This window comes from Trematomus bernacchii, unplaced genomic scaffold (assembly GCF_902827165.1).
Source record: "Trematomus bernacchii unplaced genomic scaffold, fTreBer1.1, whole genome shotgun sequence".
Taxonomy (NCBI): Eukaryota; Metazoa; Chordata; class Actinopteri; order Perciformes; family Nototheniidae; genus Trematomus; species Trematomus bernacchii.
The window spans coordinates 7,980,872-8,004,660 of NW_022987689.1; the positions used below are offsets into that span (position 1 = coordinate 7,980,872).

At 40.0% G+C, this 23,789-nt stretch overlaps 1 protein-coding gene across 3 annotated transcripts in view; it reads right to left on the bottom strand.

Annotated features, from left to right (window-relative positions):
• The window catches only part of LOC117488276 (SPRY domain-containing SOCS box protein 4-like), a 63,580-nt gene that overhangs the window by 6,952 nt on the left and 32,839 nt on the right, over positions 1 to 23,789 (bottom strand). The window lies entirely within an intron of this gene.

Genomic DNA, 23,789 nt, shown 5'->3' on the forward strand with positions numbered 1-23,789 from the left:
AATGGTGACCCGGGGTCTGTTGCGACGGGAACAAGAAGTAATAGGGGCACGCAGTGTGACATGACGCCTGTAATGAGATGCCGCGCACAGCAGCACAGGGCAAGATTTACTGTCTGTAGACAATGATAATGGGAGAGAGGGTGAAATGGCAACCACAGCATCACGTTTATGATGGATGTAAGAGTGACCTGGGGGGAGGGGCGGGAGCTAAATAAAGCCTGACAAATGATGAGTGAGTTCCAAGGAAAGAAACAGAGGAAGATGAAACCTTTAAAAAGGCAAACTGAAATCAAAATGATTCAGGGAAAATAAATAGGATTATTATGCTCATTAGGTTTCAATTCACTTCATAGCAGTGATGAAGACGTACTAGTATTTTAGTTCAGTAAAATGACTTGTATCACATTCCAGAAATACTCTTAAAATGATACTGAAGTAAAAGTACAAAAGTATAATGGTCAAAATCTAATTAAAGTCAAAGTAATCCTTTAAGATGATATCACTGGATTATAGATATAGATAGAATAGAATAGAATAGGGAGGGATGAAACCCTCTTTAATGGTCACACATGCAGAGCACACAGCACACACAGTGAAATTTGGCCTCTGCTTTTAACCCATCCTAGTACAAGGAGTCTAGTACTAGGAGCAGTGGGCAGCTATTGTACAGCGCCCGGGGAGCAATGGGAGTGGGGGGGAAGGGGGGTGTCCGGTGCCTTGCTCAAGGGCACCACGGCAGGGCAGGAGGTGAACTGGGACCTCTCCAAGTAGAAGTCCACACTCCATATTTAAGTCTGGTCGGGGACTTGAACCAGCGACCCTACGGCTCCCAGTCCAAGCCCCTACTGACTGAGCCACTGCCGGACAATTGCATCAATTGCATCAACGTGTTCATTACTTTAATGTTGCAGCTGGTCAATGTTGAGCTCATTGTAATTACTTTATACACTCCTGGGTAGCTTCACTTATAATAATATGTCATCATTTGTTTGGTCAAATCAATGAAGTAGAGTATAAGGGTACAAAATGATGTCTGAATGGTAGTATAGTAGAAGTGGAAGAAGAAAATCAAGTATAAGAACCTCTAAATTGTACTAAAGCACAATATATCCGAGTTAATATACTTAGTTATTTTCCACCTCTGCCTTAAAGAAAATCCTGAGTTGTGGAACGACTAACTCGCACGTTGCAAATTGATGAAAAGCTCACGAAAACCTGATCCTCTCCTCTTCCTCTCTCTATTCTTCCTCCCTCTTTTGCCACAGCTCCATCTCATTGGTAATAAAACACCTCTCCTCTTCCTCTGCCTGCTTTCTTCTCCTCATGGCTTTTTTTTTTTTTTTTTATCCGGCCCTTCTTTCACACTATTCTTTTATCTTTTTTCCCTCTCTTTTTACTCTCCAAGGTCAGAGTGTTTGATCGTCACTGCTGGCTGAAAGCTGCATTATCCTAGAAATGTCAACAGGAGACAGCAAACAGGTGTGTTTAGCCTGATGACAATGCAGTTGGATCGTAATCCGGTAGCTGTTGAAAGCTTCTAAGCCCGAGAGGTTGAAGAATTTAGAGGGGCATGTAATCCTTTAATCCTTTAATTAAAGTCAATATAATAGGAAAATGTACAAAACTGTAATTAATGGGCTTTAACACAACAATGGTGGTAAAATCTGGAGTAATGTACAACCCCAGCGCTGTGTACATATACACAGAGTAATCAGTTACAGGCTACAACAACCAACGGATCAATAACGTGACATTGAGCTTTTTCTTTCCTAATCCAACACTAGACTCTTGACCTATTGCAATGTGTTTTGCTTTAAAACATGAAACACATGAAAGGCCTTGGATTTACACAAAGGAAATCCACAACATATTGACACGTAGAAAAACAAAGCACATGAATATGCAAGGTCACAGATATAGTCAATCAAAGCGAAAAACACAAACGTCTCAAAAATCAATAAAGATTGGAGAAAAACTCGAATGGCGTTAAGTAAACAAACACCAGATCCCAGCTACGCATCAACAGAGGCTTCAAGGGCAAATGCACCAGACAGAGTCACGTGCGCTATTCAATCCTTTTTTGTACAAAGTGAAATGTGTCAGTGTGGCTCAAACTACTTTATGTAAAATGATACCCGGCTGTAGTGGACTTCAAGGATCTCCGTCTGACAGCAGAGAAATGTTCCTATGCATTACATCATGGCAGGCAAATGGACACAAATGTTTCCAGCTGCAAAGCAGATGTTCAAATAAGATATTTAGAGTCAAATCTCAGCATGTTCCTGTGTTTGAGCCTGGGGTGGGCAATCCATCCATATATCGATTCAATGATTAATGACCATGATCATTAAAAACATCGATACGTATCATCATCGATATGAAACGCATTTATTTTGAAATTTGTATATCCATATCTGTCCAGCACATATGACTTTTTAATTGTCTGGAAGAGCCCATTAATAACATTGTTATTGTTTTTTTTAAAGTTTATATAAATGCTGATGATTGTGTTGAATGGAAATATATTATGTTGCGTATAACGGTCACAGGTCAATGAATTTATTCTTAATGGCTTTTTTATCAACAGCAAGTATGAAATTGTTGTCAAAACTATTTTGTATAACTTCCTACTGTATTCAATATTTTGCTTTACTTTCCAACTGACACACTGTAAAGAAAATCAATCAATTCAAGAAACAAAAGTAGAAACCATTGTGACAGCATATTCTACGCTGACAGTTTCCATACTAGAGCACGTTAAGGCTGCTTTTAAGGAGCGTACTGTGTTCCTACATAAATTCAGTAAAACAACTGAAGTAGACATTGGAGCAGCTTTGACTTTTATCATCCTCAGTTGGAAACATGTCTCTGGCCGTCCTTGAAGGCCTTTGCTTGACATGAATACAACAACTTTTCAAAAGACACCGAAGTTAGCTAATTAGGTAGCCACTTCAACAATTCTCTCATAAGAATTCGGCTTTAATTGTCATCTTGGCTTAAAAAGTGAGGACGTTTAGCTAAATCTTGCTTCCTCATTACACCAACTCCAAATGTGAGAAGCAACACAAAGACTGAGCTCTGAAAAAATGCCAAATTAAAATGGAGACATTGGTAGACCAGAAGTACACCGTGCAATGAGACAATTTAAACCTGATGTATTTTACTTGTACAGCTCTACTACACTGCATGAAGACCGGTGACCAACTACGTCAATGTCCCTTACTGTACTTTATAATACTACATGTAAAACAATCTTTATATATACAGTCTATAAAAACAACACAATGCAGTGTAACACATGTGAAGCCTGAACATCTGATCTACTGAGAGAGGACTGTAAAAACAGCTCGATAATGTTTCATTCACTTCTGAACAGAAACAGCAGTCTTGAAAAACTTTCCTAACAAAGAAAGAAAACTGAACATAAAAAACACATCTCACTTGATACAACACAAGTAAGGATTAGCAGGAGGTGCAGCTTTACTCTGTGAGCACAGCGTCCTCAAACACACAAGACGCTCATCTACAAAAACTCCATCGCCCTTCAGAGCCACCGAGGGAAGTTGGCGTTATCCGTATCGAATGTACCTCAGGAGGAGTCCTGTAGCCTCCTCCCATGCGCTTTGTCAAACAATTTCCAGCACAATCACATTTAACAACACACTCAGGCAGCATGTTGTGCAGAACTAATGCAGTAACGTTGCTACATTCATGGCTACAAACTGAGTCGTACCAACACAGTCCCACACAGCTTTAAGAGAAGAAGGTGTGAACAGCCTTTTTTTCTGATTTCCTCCGTGAACAAACTCCATCTTGACATATTTGGTAAAAAGTTGACTTTGGTGCTTGAATGGTTTGTGCAGATCCTGCAGTATGAGTCATGTCTTACCGCCACATAAGTGTCACACAGAGAGATGGACACTGTGGGCAGAGCTGAGAGGAGTCGGTGGTAACACAAGCCGTGACAGAGTTTCTTTTTAAAGCCCTACCATCCTGCATTACTGTAAATCTACTGTCCACTGTCTCCTCTGGGAGAGGAGGCGAGAGTGATAAGAGAAGCAGGAGGAGGAAAGTAGATGTGGAAAAATGAAGGGAGAGAGAGATGAAGCAGAGAAAGATTAGAGGAGAGAGAGGAGGATGGACACAAAGAGGACAGAGGGTGATACATAGGAAAGGAGAGCACAGTCTGACCCTCAGATATCCTTGACAGTTACCAACTGCAGGTAGGCGGACCTTAGTCATAACAAATGTCATCATTACAGGAAATATGTTGGCGTAATTGACTGAGCACACTCTCAATAATTTGTCTTGCTTGCATGCTGTTTTTCAAACATGCTTATCCATCATTAGTCCCCGAGTGTAATCTGTGGAGAAACGGCTGATGTTAATCCACTGTGGCATTTCCAACAAATGTAAATAGCAAAACGAGTAACCTGGTTAATCCGACCGAGAATTAATTAAAACAAATGGCAAACCTTCATAAACGAAAATGAAAAGGATGTATAATTGCTTAAAGCTTTACTCATCCATATTTCTGTCTGCGGAAGTGTTTACTTGAAGATAAAAACCTTCAAACTCTGCATTTCCCCTCAGCTCTAACAATGCACCATTTTGGTGTCTTTTAGCTAAATGTTTGGTTTCACAGCCCATATCTTTACAGCGTCGGTTAACACAAGCATTGGCATTTGGCCACCTATCAGACATATCTTTTCTGTAAAGAACATGAATTATCTCTAGAAGATAGAATATCTATATTTTATAGCAACCGAAATGCTTCAGGGACAACCGAACTGTTCAAAATAAATCTATTTATAAATACATTCTGCTTATTAGATCATCATGTGGACATAATAGGCAGCATCATTAGACAAGGCAACATCATTATATGGACTATTAGGAAAGCGTACTGTACAATACTTAATGTATTATGTGTCAGATAAAAGAACAAAAATAGACTTAAGACAAAACAGATGAAATCGAGACGGATGGAAGGTAGAATCGAAAGAGTAAAGATCAGAGGGCCGAACAAAGAAAACACACAGAGGGACGAGAGAAAGGCGAAAGGTGAGATTGAGAGGAAACTTTGCTGCTGTGTCCTCAGTGGATAACGTTTAAATGAAGGAGGGAAAAGCACACTCACACACTTACTAAGAAAAACAAAACCTGGCTGATCCCTCCCTGGATTTTCTCAGGTCAGAAAACCTGTGTGTTTATCCGTTTATTCACACATACACACTGAAGACGGGTTATAGGTACAGTAAGAGACCGAACATTGCAGTGTAGTACTCCATGGTTTAATACAAGACTGATTTACAGGACGAGGTAAAAGCACTTCCTTCTAGACTAAAATACAAGCTTACAGTGTGTGTTATTACTACTAATGCTCACCTCCTTTCTGTACAACGTGCAACTGAACGCAACACGTCCGTACCTGATGTCTGGAAATTGCCCAAAGTCATTTTGAGTAATGTCGGAAATCATTAAGTGGCAGGGGAATACAAAGATGTAATTTACAGCATTTCATCACATATGAATGTGCTACACTCATACTGCAGTGTCTTGCACTTGTGCAAAGTTCAGGGACTAGCAATACACTATTATTTTATTCTTAAAGAGCAGCGAAATTGCCGTTTCATAAGCTAATATATCCTGACATGTCTGACTTTGTCTAGTGAAGTCTTCGAAGAGAAAACACTAATTAAAATGTTCTCCCCTCGGGGTATACAGACTTCTCAGATGAACCCAGACCTTGTATGTAGGGCTCCAAAAACACCGGATCCTACAATTAAGGATGAAAACTGCTCAAAAAGAACAAACAATTCACACACATACTGAACACATTAATAGTAAACCATAATCTGTGAGAGGTGCAGGCTCAGATTTAGATGGCAGAATAACAAGCATGAGTGCACTGATAATGACAGAGAGACGGACACCCGCAAGTTCACACAGATTGTGATCGTTGAGCCGTGTAATATAAGAGGCCAACCGCTTGGAACAAAAGCTGTTATAACACAACAAACTATTATAATGGAAGTAAACATGTACGAGGCTTCGGTGTACAACCAGGAATCTAAGGCGTTGAGGTTATGACAATTAGAGAAACATGATGGGTGTGTTTACGATACGCTGCTTCATCACTTCACTGTAATACATCTGACGATTACACCGATTGGTTGATGTTTCTTTGTTATTGTATTTTGATTCAATCAATCAATCAAAATATTGAAAGTACACTCACCAAAACTGTAATCTTCCAATAATGTACTGGAGGCACGTGCACACAAACTCTTAACACCGGTAAAGCGTCCAGTTCAGTTAAAGCATTACTGAAGGTGCGAGAGCAAAACTGTTCAATCATAACAATCATACATTGATTGCGTTGAAAAATGAAATCTGTATCAGTCATCTAAAGTAAGTGAAAAAGAAAGTGCAGCCACAGGGACGAAAACTCAAAGACGACGTTATCACATGGTATAAACCGGGTTTCTCAACCATTACTGGAGGGATATTACAGCTGTTCCTCTAGAAATGTTCTACAAACAAAGAAAACGTGAAGCTGAAACCTAGACAGGGAGATCTTGGTTTATTTTTAAACTTGGTAAACACATTTTTGGAAAGTTTACTCAAATGCTGGATACAATTGTATGCAGAAAAAGTATAATATATTGCCAATAAGCATTTTGATTTTGGTCTTTAACTATCGGGGCAGTGAGTTGTTCTCTCTGCCATCAGCTCCAGATCTAAGACCAGTCCTCCAGTCAAATACACTGACAGATTTATGTTGGGAACAAATGTTTTCTCACATCAGTTGGCTAATAAAACCTCCAGTGAATCACATCCTGAACACCCCGTTTAAAACATTCTTGAAAAAGAATATTGCAGTAAGGTTGCAGTAAAGCTCTACAAGATAATTAAATAGATTCCCTTCTTCCTCCTACTCTTTTCTTTGCCTTTCATGACCTCAGTGATTTATCAATCTATAATGAGCATGCCAGAAAGAAACTAAATGCCATGTTCACAAATCTTTGGGAAGAAAGTTCAAGCCGTCAGCTGCAGATTAAAAGCTTCTCTTTCCACCAGCCTCACGTAAACTTAACATTTTGCTAGTTGGTCCAAGACGAACAGGAAAAGAGATATATTAACACTCTGTTAGCCGGGGGCACGTTTTATTTTTTTAAACCAGAGGAGGTGAGACTAGCACAGTGAGGGTAGTGGACACACAAGGTTAGGGTTTATCAGAGGAGTTTGTACCCCAAGAAGAGCACACAGAACTACAGAGAGAGCTTTCTCCTCTGCAGGTTTCTAGGACCTCATGTTGTTTTGCTGCTGATCTCTCTGAACCAGAGAGGAGAGCGAATAAGAGGAGGATGGAAATCTTGACTTCTGCAGAATGGAGGCATACAAAGGTGTTGTTCACATGTACAGAGTGGCTGAGGGAGAGAGGGTGCAGCGTGGAGGAGAACATCCCATTGGGAGGTCCCACTGTGCTGAGGCTGATGGGAAAGTGTTGCTATCGATTCATAGCGTTTGACAACAACACGGCTGATACCAGCAAGAGAGAAGGAAGCAGGAGGCCAAGGTAAGAGGAAACAGTAAGGGACTTTGTGAGAGAGACATGGCAAGGAGGCAGAAAGTAAGAGCAGAGGAAATGAGGGAGAAAGTAAGAATTGCAGGAGCATGTGTTAAGTAGAGGATGTTTTGCAGGAGAGCGGAGGGCGGCTCTTTTCTCTTCACATGTACTGAAGGCTGGAAGAGGAATGGAGCCGGAGGGAGCAGAAGCTGAGAGCTCTACTGGTGGCAGAGACGGATGTGGGAAGTGTGAGGAGATAACAAAAGGCAGCCAAGACGAAGATAAACATGGAGCCACAGCAGGAGCACAGGTTAGAGACGGAAGAAGAAGAACAGGAGGGTAGCCTGGGGAGAGAGCAAGAGAACAAGGAAGAATGTGCGGGAAGAAAGATAAATAGAGGGGAAGATGGAGAGGAGAGAGCGAAAGTAAGGTTTGGGAGACTGAGCAGTGAGGAGGATGGATAGGATCCAAGCTCTGACAGCGGTGGAGAGCACTGAAGAGAAAACTGGAGTGATGGCTCCATGGCCGCCTAATGGCAAAGGTCAAAGGTCAGCCTTAGGTCAATTTATGCTGAAAGAACTATGGTTTCAATCGCTGTTTTTAGTACAAATATCCTCATCGAACTCTCTGCCTTGAAAGTGAATAAGTGTACTTTCCAAAATGTCAAACCATTCCTTTAATGTAGAAATAGTTTTTACATGATTTTATGACGTGATGCAGACTTAAAAGTGTTCAAAACTCCATCAAGCACCATCTCATGATAAATTATACATCTGCGTAATGAAATCATTTCTGCTTAAAGCCTTGTGGTTTGAATGGTTAGCACTTGGCTCTGTGGTGAATTATTCACATCACATTTTCAGTTCCCATGCAGGTTTGTGAAGCCTCTCATGGCATAATTGCATACATTGTATTTTTTTTGCTTCTAAAAGGATCAGGAATGTGAGACATTGTGTGAACTCAGCCAGTACATTCCCAAACACTGGCAATGCTTCTGAAACGTGAGCATATGCAGGAATCTTGTACTCTAAGAAGTTAGGCACTAAAAAAAGAGAAAGGTTGCTGGACATTGAGGTTGTCATTATTATTTTCATTTCCTCACAATGAGGCAATCAATGTGAACTGCCTGCAGTTATTTTTATGGCAGAACATCCATTTTATTATATCTGACCAAATCGTCAATTGGCTTCAGGGAATTGCTGCCTCTCCTCGGATGACACAGACAGTTAATCCCAATCTCTGGCTCAGTCATGATCCACACAAGGTCAGTCGTGTCGTAACCAACGAGGTCAGTGTCGGCCTGGGACATCAGGCTGGGCCAGAAAATCCCAAAATACACAAAAATCTGGAAGAAAAAAACCTCTCTGTCCCTCACACTGGATTTGGTGACTGCTTTAAAACTGTTGATCAGTGCACAGTATCAATGTGTGAGGTACAGTAGAGCATCAGAGGGATGTCAGCTACAGACAATACTTTTTTTCTAAACAGCTTCCTTTAATTAGACATGGAAAGCCACTGTGACACTAATTGTGTTTGAGGCGTCTTCTGTGCGTCACCACTTACGAGCCTCTGAGAGATGCAGTATGTTTACAGGGTTTCACTGCAACACTACACCAGAGGCTCTCAGCTCCTCCTGGTTACTCTGCAGCAGAGAAATCATTTGCAAGTGTATCGGTTTAGGATCAAAGCCTACATGCATGTCTCTGCATGGCACAAGTATCAGCTTGATTAAAAAAAATGTAATAACAATTTTTTGAGAGGTTGTTGTGGAGCTGGACCCTGCTTTCACTTTAAAGTTGTTCTATGCTTGTGACTTAAAAGAAAGCATTAAAGGGGAACTCCATAACACATCAAAGAATATATTAATGTCTTGGATATGTGTATAAGAACTTGTATAAGAAATGTTGTGTCTTTAAAGGGAGCTGCAGTAAATCTGAGCTGTACCGGTTGTATTTTGGGTAATGTAAGTGCCAGGCTATGACAAAATATGATTGCATTGAATAAAACATATGATTTAATATTTTTTAGAAAAGAGAAAGCCCATTCTGAGTTCGACAATGTCATAGATCAGTAGAGTACTTTTACACTCTTTATGAATAATACATGACATCTAAATAAAAAAAAGTGTTATCGTTTATGGGAGTTAAACAAGATATAACTAGAACAAGTTAGGATAAGTTGACCTTTTGGTCTACAGACCATGCATGGTTCAAGTAAAACTGAAGACTCTAAATGTGGGCCTGTATCCATCCAGAACAAAGGAACATCTTCTAGCTCAAGGTCTTTGTATATATGATATACGTAACTGTAAATCAACAGGAATTTGTTAATATTATCATTTTTATTGGGCTCCATTGTGCAAATTTGTAGAATGAGATCATACAATATTGTAGCTGCTGATTCTCAACTTAATATCTGCCAACTACGACATACCTGTGCAGGCTTAAGACATACTGTGGTTACACAATATTTAACCTGTTAAGCCCCAAGCCTGTTTTTCAGGTCTCAGGCTCGAAAATGACATGCCCAGAACAAATGACTATATCTTCACTTCTAAAAAGGGGTTAATTAATAATCGTATTTCTCAAAGCAATGATAAACCTGTGAGTTGGATGTAGAAAAGTCAGAATCAATATAGATTATTTTTATTTTAAAGTAAATTCAGATTGAACATAGTAAAGAAATGTAAATATAGTGTCCGTCCAAAAAGAAAACATTACTTATAGTGAAAACCACCCTTGAATGATGGGATAGTAGACTAAAAGCTTTAGGAATTCAAACTATAACATATAACAAGTACCCTGTATCAAGATTGATGCAAAACAAGTGACATTTGACCTTTTTAGAGAGATTTAGAAAGAAAAAAACCCACTTCTGGGGTCATTTTTTCCATATCTCTGGCCCCCCTCGGTCGATTTTGATGATTGACACCTCTTTTGAACCATTAGAGCCAATAGAATTGAGGGGAAGTTCCTAAAATCCACGTAAACATTACCCATTGGTGAATAGAGTGATGCGCAGCCAGATGGCCCAAAACCGGAAGCTGGGTTCTAGCTCTCATACACTCTATATGAAATCTCCGTTTTTGACAAAAATGGAATGATGGATTATCAGTAATCATTTCAAAGTGACACAGACACATTGGATTAACCTTCAGCAGCGTTTTTATCGTTTTAATGCCATTGAACACAACTTTTGATCAGAAAACAGCAAAGGTAAGATGTATTTGCCGCTTTGGCTCCGTAAAGCTACGTTGTGTGTTGTCTTTGCTTGCCTTCGCTGCCTGAGTTTTGGTCGTGCAGTGATGATACTTATACCTCTAGAATCTGGAATCTCAGCTTTAATCTGATATCTTGTTTGTGCAGATCCAATAAGTAATACAATATTTCTACCGTGAGTTCTGTGCTAAGTGCGTTAGCATCTTTTCGCTCAGTGCTAATTCAGAGGCTTAGTATTACCCTTGTGTTTCGTTTAGCTAAAAATGGTTCATATCGTCAGTTAGCTGAGTTTCTTCCCGTTAAGTGGGTATGACACATTAATAGCTTGTTAAATGTTAAGAAGCCCTGAGACACAGTTTCGTGAATATTGTTGCTTTTTGCCCCCACGGGCTTAACAGGTTAAAGCAGTCATTGAGGTTTAAATAAGGGCCAATATGAATTATCAGAACATCTCTCTTATGTTATAGTTCTTTTCACTGCTAATCAGGTGTAAAGTAAAGTACAAAAAGTAGAAGTGAGCTTATTTTAATAAAGAGGAATCTTACATTGTAGTGGCTTACCCCTTCAAACTTCAAGCTTACAGTTTAAGAGTGCTGTGGAAAAGAAAATCACGACACAAGCTAAAAACAACTTTGGCTCTTGATCCTCAGGCACCTTTTATCTATCAGGCAACGCAACAGCTGTTTGAAGCAAGCACTCGTCATGGCTACTGCTGTTGCTATGAGACAACTGACAACCCATTTGATGTTCTTTAGCCAAAAGCTGAGACATTTTAACTTTAAGAGCAGAGTGTAAGAAGTGTTCACTGAGCCGCAGCAGGATGCTCATCAGCATGTCTTTCCCTTTGAAAACACAATATGAAGGAGCCAGTGGTCTGAACACAATCCAATGAAGCTTTAGCCATTTTCTTGTCACTTTTTCTCACTTTAGGTAACCTAGCAACGTGCATTCATCCCTGAATCTCTGCATGTCTGTACATTAACAACAGTCAGTTTCCTATGAGCAGCTCAAGGTGAATTGAGTTGTTACTTTGTAGCTAGCAATGATTCATATAAATATATTCATACTACTACAAATCATAATGCATAACAGCAGTTTGTAGTGATGTGATTGGTCTTCTTAAGTAAAATAACCAGACTAAATGTAATATATAATGGAGTGTGTAGTCATCATAACCTAACTGAGGACGTTTCAGTCCATCTGTAATTTCTTCTATGTGGTAGGCCTCTTTCCGAGAATTTAGCATAATCACTCACTACAGTTATTGAGACGTGCAGTTTTGCATGTTAAATGACCCGTTGACCTAGTCTGTGGGCTACCGACAAAAGTTAAGCAACACGAACTAGATACAAAGGTTGAAATGTTCTCTCGAGTTTTTGTGAACAGCCACAGCTTAAACAATTATTGATCGCTGTATGAGCATCAACAGCAGAACGGAAGAGAACTGTTTGTGTTAGACCATGGGATCAATTTCAATTTCTTCAGAGAGCGTGCAGAACAGATTCAGCTCAAGGACATGATTAGCCTAGCGTTGCACAAAGATAGGCAACAGGGGGAAACTGAGTCTACATTATAAAAAATCTGAAAAACACAATTCTAAGAAATGTGTCTTAATAACAACTTGTCTTGAACTTGGGTGTATGGTTAATTGTATTCTTATTTGCCTGGTTGGATGGTTTATCACAGTTGAACTTGTGTCTTTTTTTGTTTTTGTGCCACACACACATAGGTGTAAAGTACACAGGATGCTCTCTTTTCTATGAGCCTACTCTTTTTGACAGAGGAGTTGAGGTAATAAGAGAGAAAAAGCACAAAGACTCCTGCAGTGTTCAGATAATGTTGTCATTTATTTATGTGAGGCTCGAAAAACGTTGAAGACATAAAAAGCAAAATACCCTTCTCTACGATTAGGTTCGTAAACAGCTCATACACTATTCTGCTCCAAACCACTGAGGCGAAACCACCTGCAATGCAGCTACATACATGCAAGGCAAAGTCCTCAGGTTTTCCTTTTTTCTGGCACACTCAACGATTAATTTCCCTACTACATACCTCACAAATATCACATCCACCTCACAAACAGAGTTTTAGAGCTACTGATCCTGACAAAGGAAGAAGTATAGACTTGGTACATCTAAAGACAGAGTAACAATGTCTGAATTGCACTGTAATGAAGATAAAATAAAAACTACTCCCGATTGCTAGTGAAGAAGCAAACATTTAATGTATTAATGCGTAAAACATACAATTAATATGCACTCCTCAGAGCCACCAGTCTCCTGTCAATTGCAAAGGAGTCCATTGCCTATTTGTATGGGTTTTCTAATATTAAAACTGGCAGATAAGCGCTAACTTTGGTGGGAAAATTAAAGGTCATGTTTTCAAATTAAGTCGGGGGTAGGGTAATCAATTCTGATTACTGATCATTACTGATCCATGAAAATAAATGATCCATCTATCTAAAAACCATGGTTTCGTGTGGATGCACTCGAAGAAAAAAAGGAAAAGGGAAAGAGCAATGCCGCTTAGAGGGGCGTAAAAAGAGAGTTATGACATGACTTTGAGCGAAGCCCTCTACCTTAAACGGCTCCAGTGGAGTTGCTCCGTGGCAAAAAAAGCAGAGTACCCATGTGCGAAGGTTGGTGTGAACTAGTAAATTGCTGGAAAATAGCAAACATGCTGACAACTTTAAAAAGGTCAAGAGAAGGATTTTCAAAGACATTTACGAAACCTTTAAGATCGTGACAAAACCTGTCCATCTGACGAAGTCGTGACATCGTTCTCTCAAGATGTGCAAACGGCAACATTACTAAATGTTCTCGGGGAAACCGTACAGCAGGTCAACAACATGTGGATACAGTTCAGAGCGAGTTCATAGACTGACATTAGTTCCCCTTATTGGTCGCAAGCGAGACATCAGTCGGAACTAACTCAAACCAAAAGATGTTTTTGAGTGCCTGTATGCTGACTTACTGATCTCTTTGCTCGTAGTACAATAATTAAATGTGGTGATACAACTGAAGGCACACAAGTGATGTATGACAGATTCCTGTCACCAGGCAGAAACATGTCAGGGAGAGAAAGAGAGAGAGCCCAGATCTTTGAATTGAACTGAATCCAAGAGAGCAGACAAAAGGAATTCAGTCAGTAAATTGGTAACGTCAGGAGGCCATATTGAAGTGTTGATTAGAGGCCGATCTACAGTTTCCTGAACAAAGGGCGAAGGAGACAAAGATTGGGTATGATTACCCTGCGCTCATTCATTACTGCTCTGTCATTATAGGGACAGAGAGTGATAGGATCGCCCCTTTAATAATACTGGACCTGTCTGTCGGATTTAATAAATAAAAACAATGATGTTCTGAATCAGTGGTCACCAACGGCTCTGGCATCCTAATCATTTTCACTTTGGTTTGGATAGTTTTGCATTTATTCCCCAATGACTAACATAACACGCCCCCACGTTTTTCCAATGCATGTCAAACAGGTAATACTCTTTTTCTTCATCTATCTTTGTGAAAACCCTCATCCAAAGAAGCCACTTGTGTCTGGGAAAGCGTGGCCACCAATGATAGTCTAGTCTGTGTTTAATGTGGTATTTATGAGTTTGTAAAAAGCAACTGCTGGGCTTTCAAAACTGAGTTCAGATTTTCAGCTTTCCCCGCTTGCATGGATCTCTTTGAGTCTCTGGTGTTGTCGTGCATGAAAAGGTTTTATTGTGGTGTCATTTAGGAAATAAAATTGCCTTTAAATAGGGCTCCCGCTTACCTGCTCCAAAAAACGACATAGCTTATAAGTCCTAACACAGTAAATCAAATGTCTTTCCTCCAACACAAATATCAGGACATATTTTCTCAATCTTTGTATGACAAATACATACAAACAGTGTATTGAGATAAGGGGGAAAACATCGTTCCTGACAGAGAAATTGTATAAATGGTGCCATAATCAGGTGTGAAATCACTCTGGTTTTCTTTCTGCGGAAATTGAGTGTGTGATCTTCTCTCAACTCACAGGGCCACTTCTGTTTTACACAAAACCAATAGCACTAATCGCAGGGCTTTTAACACTTACTGTGTTGGTACTGTGAGGAATGATAACTGGTCGGCTCCCGTAGGGAAGGTGTCTCCCAGGGAAGCAAGGATTTCACATTTGTCTTCTTCTCCCAAAGTGGCCTTTTAGTCTTTTCCTACATCCTTTCCCCATGAACTCTGTTTAGTCCCTCGTCTTGTCGATCAGTCATTGCCTAACCATCCTTATGTCAGCTTCTCCCTCTCTACTCCTCTGTGTGCATCAGGTCTCATAAGAACGATAATGTGAATAATAATATGTTAAGATAAATAGGCAAAAGGAAAATTATGCAATAAATGGTAAAGTCAAGTAAAAATTATGCAATGTAGAATACTCCAACATTTTCCTCTGGGTGTACTTATTAATTATTCATTTCTATTCAACGATGCAAAATGTGGGGTAAAAATATGCACTTGACAGTTGGTAACTAAGCTAGCAGGCCTGCTGATATCTAGTCCTGTTTCTGGCAGCAGGCTGGCAGAAAGCAAACAGTAGATTTGGTGTTGCACATGGACTCCTTGGAGAATCATACCATGTTTGCATGGAAAAACAAACACACACGCTAGAGATAAAACACACAAAGTCCATCGAATGAGCTCTGCTGTTTCAAAGAAATCAATTTACATTTTGTATTCATTGGAAGTCAAATTATTTTTTAAAGGTTAAATGGACTGTATCACACATTGAATATTGATTTAGTGCTTTTTAAATAGATTTAAAAAGAGGGGCAAGTGTGACCAATCAATAAAAGAAGACATCAGGCTGCTATCTTACCATCAATTATATTGAAATATAGGCTATTTTGTTTGTAAGTAAAGCACGGGTAGCAAACACTTTCTATTGTTTTATTTCTATTGTCTCTGCGTTGTACAAAAGCTTCCAGCCTTCAGCTTGTAATATCTTCGAGGCACTTAGGTGAAGGTGTTGGCAGCAGAGTTGCTATAGAGACAGCTATATCTGTGAATCACTATCATAGTAATGCAAATGGGTTCCCGTAAAGGTACAGGGAGTTAACGTAGTGTAGTGCATCCAGGTTTCAAAAGAGGCTTTCTGAAGGAGTTTATCCAAATGCCATCCTTTACCTATGTTAAATAAGAGTAATGTCACCTATTGCTCATTACAATAATGTGGTGTAATCAATGAGAGGAAGCAGATAAAGACAATTAAGGCAGACAAAAAGAAGACAAAGAAATAAAACTGTAGTGTCTAGCTTTGAGGATAAACAGCACTTCATGAAGTATGTAAATGTATTGTAGTCAGTCTCAAAAAGGCTGGACTGCTAGCCTCAAAGATTGCTTTATTTCAGTCTTGGAGTTTGTCTGCGGTTCAGGAAGTAAACCAGGTCAGTGTTGTACCGGTAATACCAACGCAGGAGCAAAAGGCTCCATTTCACAGCGGGTCGGAAACAATATGAGCCTGGGTCTGTGAAGTTACTGTTACTGGAGATGGTGGATCATTGCATTTCTAGTTTTACTCATAGGCCTCATCTGTACTTTGTGTACAATGTTAATGCTATTGTTAGCATGCTTACATGCTGCTTATCTGCCGATGATAAGAATTTGATTTATATATTTCCTCATATTACATTCTTTCAAAATGAATGATAACTCTTTCCTTCAAGAGTCCTACATTACTACACATTCATGTAGGCATTTGACTCTGAATCCCTAATTCCTTCTCTAGTGCTCTAACCTTCACTGATCATTCAAGGTTTCTCCCTGCAGGCCCTCATAAGCAGACTGTTTCTCCACTAACCCTCTCCTTTCATTCCTACATTGCTTAACACATGTGATTTCCACAGAACTGACACCACTCACCAGACACAACTTTCAATTAGCCCCTTGCTCAGTCTTTACACCTCGTCTTCTTCATCTCTAATCATCTCTCCTTCCTTTCTTTGTCTTTGATCCTCCTGTGTGTCACTCTTCTAGCTGACACACTTTGATCTGTGATCACTCGCACATCTCACTGCTGCCTCCGTTTCATTGTTTGTATTTTGTGGTTTATTTATCTTTTCAGCTGCTATCCGTTTTACTCACTCTTGCTTTATTTATTCCCTCTTTTTGTCAGTAGGTGTCTTTCACTAGAGAGCATAATAAAATCAGTAGCTTCCCTTTTTGGGCTTCCTGTTTTCTACATGTTCTTTTCTTGTGTGATTGCCAGTAACCCCTCTGCTATTTCTCTTTTTTATGTGTTATGTTATTCTTTGCCTCTTTTCCCATTTCTCCATTCATCTCTGCTGATAAATATTTGATTATGAGTGTGCTGACATGACACCGCTGTTCCCCACTGGAGCAGGGGGTGTTCAGATCTCAAAGCAGAGGATGAAGAAAGAGACATGAGGCACTTTCAAACATACATCATACATCAGCCTTTTCTGTGTCATATCATTGTTTTGGGCTGTATTAGATCAGACATAGCATTTGGCAGATTAAGTGAAGAAAAGTAGGGCCACAGAACATAGTTGCAAAGAGGCATCCATCCAACAATGACATTACACTTGGGAAGAAAATTGATTGATGTTGATGTTTTGCAGAAGCTATTTTGTAACTGCTGTAAATTAGCCATTTAAAACAATCAGCCTGTTTTCTTTGGATAATGGCGCAGGTGCAGAGACAAACAGCTGTCTCCATTTTAGGGGGAAATTGTCTTGAGTTTGCATTTTAAATGATCAATTATAAAACTAAAAAAAGCTTGAGTTGGAATCCTATAAAATCAGGGTGGGGGAGTTAAAGACTAAGAAAAAAATCATGCACTTTTTCTGTGTCCGCTCAAGGAGCTAACAAAAAAGCAGCCAACGAGAGATCGGCATTCTCAAGTGATAGTAGAGGGAGACATTAAAGGGAGGCATGAAAAGCAGAGCATTATGCCTGCAGCTAGCAGCTAAGATAAGCTAAAGAACTAACCCACTGACCCACATATCCCACACCCAGCAGTTAGTTAGAAACTCTGAGCGCTATCTTGCTAACAAACCAGGCTGCCACCAGTAAGCCGAGTCACTCAGTCCAACCGGAAGATGTATAATTCATACACATGAACACCTGTAATGGAACAGAGGGAAACGTAAGCGCCTCGAACCAAGCAGTGCTGCGGTAATCCTACCCTTCAAGAGATAACTGCCTTTAAAGGATCAGTTCACACAAATCAAATTATTTTCTTACTGCACATTTTTTGATAAGTGAATGCACTGAAGGTTAATGGAATTCCACAAAAGATAGTTATCAACTGTAATCCCTGTGGACTACTTCTTCAGTATAGAGTAATGAAAGAGTCTGAGGGATTAATATCTCAAATCCTCCGCAGATACAATTTGAAATATCTGCACTTAATATGTATGGGCAACTGAAAGTGTGTTTTCTTTTGATTTGGTGGAAGCAAAACTTTAACCCATTTTCCTATTTAGAACAAACACTTCAATTATCAAGGCGGTAATTAGGATTTATGTATTATTGTTAGATGAATATGTGTCATGCTGTGAGATGCTGATATATTGCGTTAGAGAAAACAACCAATCTAAAAAGATCTCATTCTAGTTATTTAATAGCAGATAAGGATTTATTTTTTAACGATGACATCAACTAACCCAAGCTTTTATTCTGACGCAAGTCTGTTGGAAGAAAAACATACGCTATGGTATGAAAATATCCTTACAGCTTTAATGCTACACAACTTTTAAGGGGTGACAGCATGCCAACATAACTTACTGTACCTGTTCTGATACAAGTGTACAGTATGTGCTCTACAGGTGAAAAACAAAATGACCTAAACAGTGCAGGTCAGGGGGAAAAAATGTGGTCACTTCTCGTTGACAGATCTGCTGGAATGTGAAGCCTGATTAAGCTAGCGTTTGTGATTTTAACTATGAACTATGAATGAATCCCTGCCAACAGAAACCCAGTGATAGTATTTGTGTCTGCATGCTGCAAATGCCACATTTCTTTAAGCGGGGTTTAAAGTATAGGCTTTATGGTGTGTGTTTGGCATTTTTCACACAGTGCAGTTAAATGAGTGATGGTTAAAGTGATGGTGCATAGATGTGGTTGTGTCGCAATGCAGTTTTAAACTTCTTAGAAAATATGACGATTTTCCTTCTCGTTTCACTTCCTTGTTGGCATCATCCAACATAACTGCACATAACTCTGCTAGCTCTCTACTTTCTGTCCTTATTGTTCACACCCTCCCTCTCACTGCCTTTGTATTCTGGCTCCATCCTTCTCCTGAAAAAACTTCAATGTGGTACCATCTACTTTTAGGATCCTATCCTGGCTTTTATATTCCTACTTTAACTCTGTCTGCTGCTTTTTTTTCTCATTTTGCCACCAACTCCCTTGTCTTCTTTACTCGTCTTTCTCTCTTTTCAAACAAACTTCTCAAATATGTTCTCTCTTTTCCTCCCTTACAGTCCCTGACACTGTAATGAGTGGTCTCTTCACCCAGCTAAACTGTCTCAAGGCTGTAACGGATTTGAGTGAATCATATCACGTCTGTTGGATAATGAACCTGTAATGGCATCTTATCAGCAACTGGGGACAAAAAACATACTAAGATTAGCTTTACTACCAGCTAAGAAATGTAATCCTTCTACTGAAGGTAAAACCAATCTCCCAAATTGGATTTGCAAAGTCTTCACCTGATAACAGTCATCATTACCCAACGGTAGCCTCTAAGGTCTATTCAGGGTGGTTCGTGATAAGGAAGGCAACATTTAACTGCCAGATTTTGAGTTTGGTGAGATGTGTGCCCGAGTACAAAGAGAAGAGAGGAAGCTCAGACAGCTCTTATTGTAGTGAATCAAAGAGCCGCTAATTGGCACAATTTTAGAGACAGGATGAGAGAGAATACAGGGCTGTGTGTGTGTGTGTGTGTGTGTGTGTGTGTGTGTGTGTGTGTGTGTGTGTGTGTGTGTGTGTGTGTGTGTGTGTGTGTGTGTGTGTGTGTGTGTGTGTGTGTGTGTGTGTGTGTGTGTGTGTGTGTGTGTGTGTGTGTGTGAGCAGCAGATGAGAGTGCCTAAAGCCAGCTAAATGGATGAGTTGCACATGGCGTTCATATCATTCATTTGGCAAACAGGTATCTGTTCACCTCTCAATAGCTGAGAAGAAATGTTCTAGTAAGATGCTGGAAGGATGAATAATTGACATCACATTAACAGGATAATGCGGTTTGAACCTCGCTCAGCATTTATTTGCATTAGTGCACATACTTCCCTGAGACCATTTGCTTCTTCCCAAAACTGCCATAAACCTGTGCTGTACTGCAGGAATGGGAGCAATGATGTGAGGTGGAACAAAGGGATGATCAACCGCTCGTGGTGCAGCGGGGTCTGAACCAGAGTGATGAGAAGAACAAACAGTGTGGCGAGCAGACTCCGCGTCGATAAATCTCTTTTTAATACCCTGCAGTCATGTTGTTTCCCCTCACAACAATAATTCACGAACAATCCAATAGTGGCTTCTCATGGGGAGGCCGGTTAGATAAAGTAATTACAAAACTACCCGGAGGATTTGTCATGACCTTACACTCGTAAACATGCAGAACAGATTTATAGTCTGTTACACTCAATCAGTTTTAAACGCTCACATTTCCCAAATGCTACACTCAGCGATTTCCAAGGAAGAAATCAGCAAAACACAGCTTTAAAATAAAAGGTTTGCTATCCGACCACATACTGCATTGTCTCTCACACTCCTACACTCGCAGGCAGAAGGTAATTATGACTTCATTCTTTCTATCCGAGTCATCTTCGGGGCAGACAAGCCGATTAAATTCAAAACCGATATTGAAAGAAGCCGTTGCACAGACAGTAATCATCCCGTTGGCCCATTCTGAGACAAAGAGAGCACCCAGAGGCTATTTACTTCAGCTCTGCAGCTGGAGATATTAATCTGTTCACAGTCTCTGTTTCAGAGAAGCGACTGAAACACTAATAATCCCAAAAGACCTCTGAGCTTTGAATGTGGTTATGTGTGAATGTAATGAGAAACCCAAAGCATTGTTTCATGTTTGGTGGTCCGAGTGGATTTCCCCTACCTGAGGCTCATCTCTCAAGTAAGCCTTTGTTTTGTCTGTCTGCACTCACACATATGATTTCATTTATTTTGTTTATGAGTTTTACAATGCATAGTTGCATATAATAAAGTATGTTTTTAGGGAAGTATAATTTAAAGGCCTTGTCAAACCACAAAATACTGCAACATAATCCATTCAAAGTCAATGTGTGCACATTTTTTAATGTTTGGCGAATTTAAACCTTAGAGGGTAAAAGGGAGGTGGTAAAAACAAACCAGAGCTATAATGTTGCCATGCACTCTTACTCATTAAGTACAAAATATATCTTACAGTTAAGTATCAAATGCTCCCTGACAGAAATATAACAAATATTTCAATTGGGGTTTTCTACTTTTCTGCCCCTCTTAGTCGGTTATGGCGCATTTCCACTACACGGCCTCGCTCGGCCTCGCTCGGTATGGCTAGGCCTCGTTAGGACTGGCTCACTTTATGGCGCATTTCCATTACAGTTTAGGAACTGGGGTAGTATCTATACCAGGGGTGTCAAACTCAAGGCCCGGGGGCCAAATCCGGCCCGCGACCTAATTTTATGTGGCCCGCAAGAGCTTGCAAAGAATATAATATACAATACAATTGGTGTAATTGTTGAATATTTACTTTCAATTATTTGCCCTAGACTTCTGCTTTCAGACGTAGTTATTTAGGAAGATATTAACAGAACTGATAATAATCCAATGCAGGGCCAACAATGTAATACATTATTTAATATATATTATATATTTGAATATGTATATTTATATATAATTAAAATTACAACCGGCCCTTTGAGTGCAACCATAATGCTGATGTGGCCCGGGATGAAATTGAGTTTGAAACCCCTGATCTATACTATAGTAACGCAGTGTAGGCGGAGCCGTGACGTCATCTTCAATGAGAACCCCAGAAAAACAACACAGCCGTTAGCTGTTAGCACTCAGAGCTCACAGCTCCTCATATCTGTTCAGAAACTAGACAAAAGTTAAACAAGTACAAACCACAGACTGCCTGTGTCATGGCGAATACAGTCGCTGGTTTATTTATGTCTGTATAGGCCGTTGTTGTGAGTGTGGACGGTCGGAGCATATACTGCGTTAGCTTAGCCAATCTCCATTTAGACAACACGCATTTTAAAAGGTTTTTCGCCTGCCGTCTGTCTGCAGACTTGTCAAAGCATTAATTCATGGTTTTTACTAACCGGTATCAGTATGTTGTTACTTCGGCATCATTTTGAAACGTGTATTACAATTAAATCACGGTCAAATATGTTCATCTTGTTGTAGCCCCCTTGCCAGCGATTCTCTCTCTAGTTTAGCATACTCAGCCTGGTTGTTCCTGGCCCTAGAACCACCATTTTATGAGGCCAGAAAAACTGTGAATTAGGACCCGCTAGCCGGTACTAGGCCAAGTGGAAACGCAACCAAAGACGGGCCGCTGACGTCACAGCTCTCTTAAACGGGGCTCCGCGCTGTAGTGGAAACGCGCCATTAGTCTGACTTTTCTTGGTGCTTTGTGCCACGATAACAATGTGTGTTTCAGTAACAGACCTCTTTCAGCCTTCACTCTCTTCCTTGCATTAAGCTGCTACATGTTTTCAGGCCTCATTTCACAGTGTAAAGCACATACACTTGTGGAAGTGAGGGCTTTGAACACACTTAATATTCTCCATATTCTCTGAGGTGGCCCATCACAGGGACTTGCCGTGAAATTCAGCAGATGGCTCCATAAATGGGAAGTGGCTGAGGTGAAGGGCTTTCAACAGCCCAAGTGTATACTTTGAACTAAGCCTGAGTGTGGGAGATTACCAGACATCACACATACAGTCAGGCAGGACTTAAAGCAGAGGTTGAGACTTTCAAGAGTTAAAACTCAACCAACTGTTTAGTGTTTTATTCTGATTCATATTTTAGTCGGCCAGCTGCAGTTTAAAGACCAAAGAGATAACATTTTAAGCTGAGATGAGGCCTGTGACTTTTTTTCAGGGGTGCCGAAAACAAGCTTTTGATGTGGTGATGACCCTTAAGAGCAGAGAACTTCTAAGAAATATTTCAAAGAGAAATTTGAGATAACTTTGCTAAGAAAAATCTGATATAACATACTACAAAGAGAGATTGGTTTCCTATGAGGTTTGTGCCGGGTAATAGACAAAAACACACTCTGTTGTGATATCAAATAGGACCAATGGGGCTCTGCAAACACGGGAGGGGGGGAGACCGCAGAATCAGATCATAAACATGTTTTCATAACACACACTTTCCCTTCTTGGCAGGTGTGTGTAGGTGTCCACGATGTGTGTCTAAGAGCTTTTATAACAAGCTGTTCAAAGAGTCACTGTTTAGACTGTGCTGGGAGGGAAAGCCTCTTCTCTCATAACACACACATGTAAACAGACACGGGAGGCAAACAGAAGCGTCGCCTGGGAACAAAATATACCATATTCAAATACCTTAACCCAACATGCCAACTTCTCTTTATGTACTCATCTCCTTCTTGTCACTGAATAACACAACTGTTTTACAGACACAATAACCTATTGATACATTTAAAGAGTAGATGTAGTGTTGCTTAAATCAGGATTTATTAATAACAGAACAAACCCTTGTGGCATGATACTGACCCAAAAGGCTATCAGTAAAACAGCCAAAATGAGCGAGATAATCTGTTGTTGATGCCTGAGGGTACTATTTTTAAGTATACATATGAGAAAATATCGGATAATGCTTCCTCAGGTACCTAGTACAAGAGCTGCTCAGTAATACCTGGAGAAATCAGTTTGATAGAGGCTCCAATAGGGACAAGAGAAAATTAAGTTTGCACCCGAAAGGGTCAGCTCTCGTACTTCAAAGAGTATTACAATTAACTCAAAACCGAGGACAACAAAATGT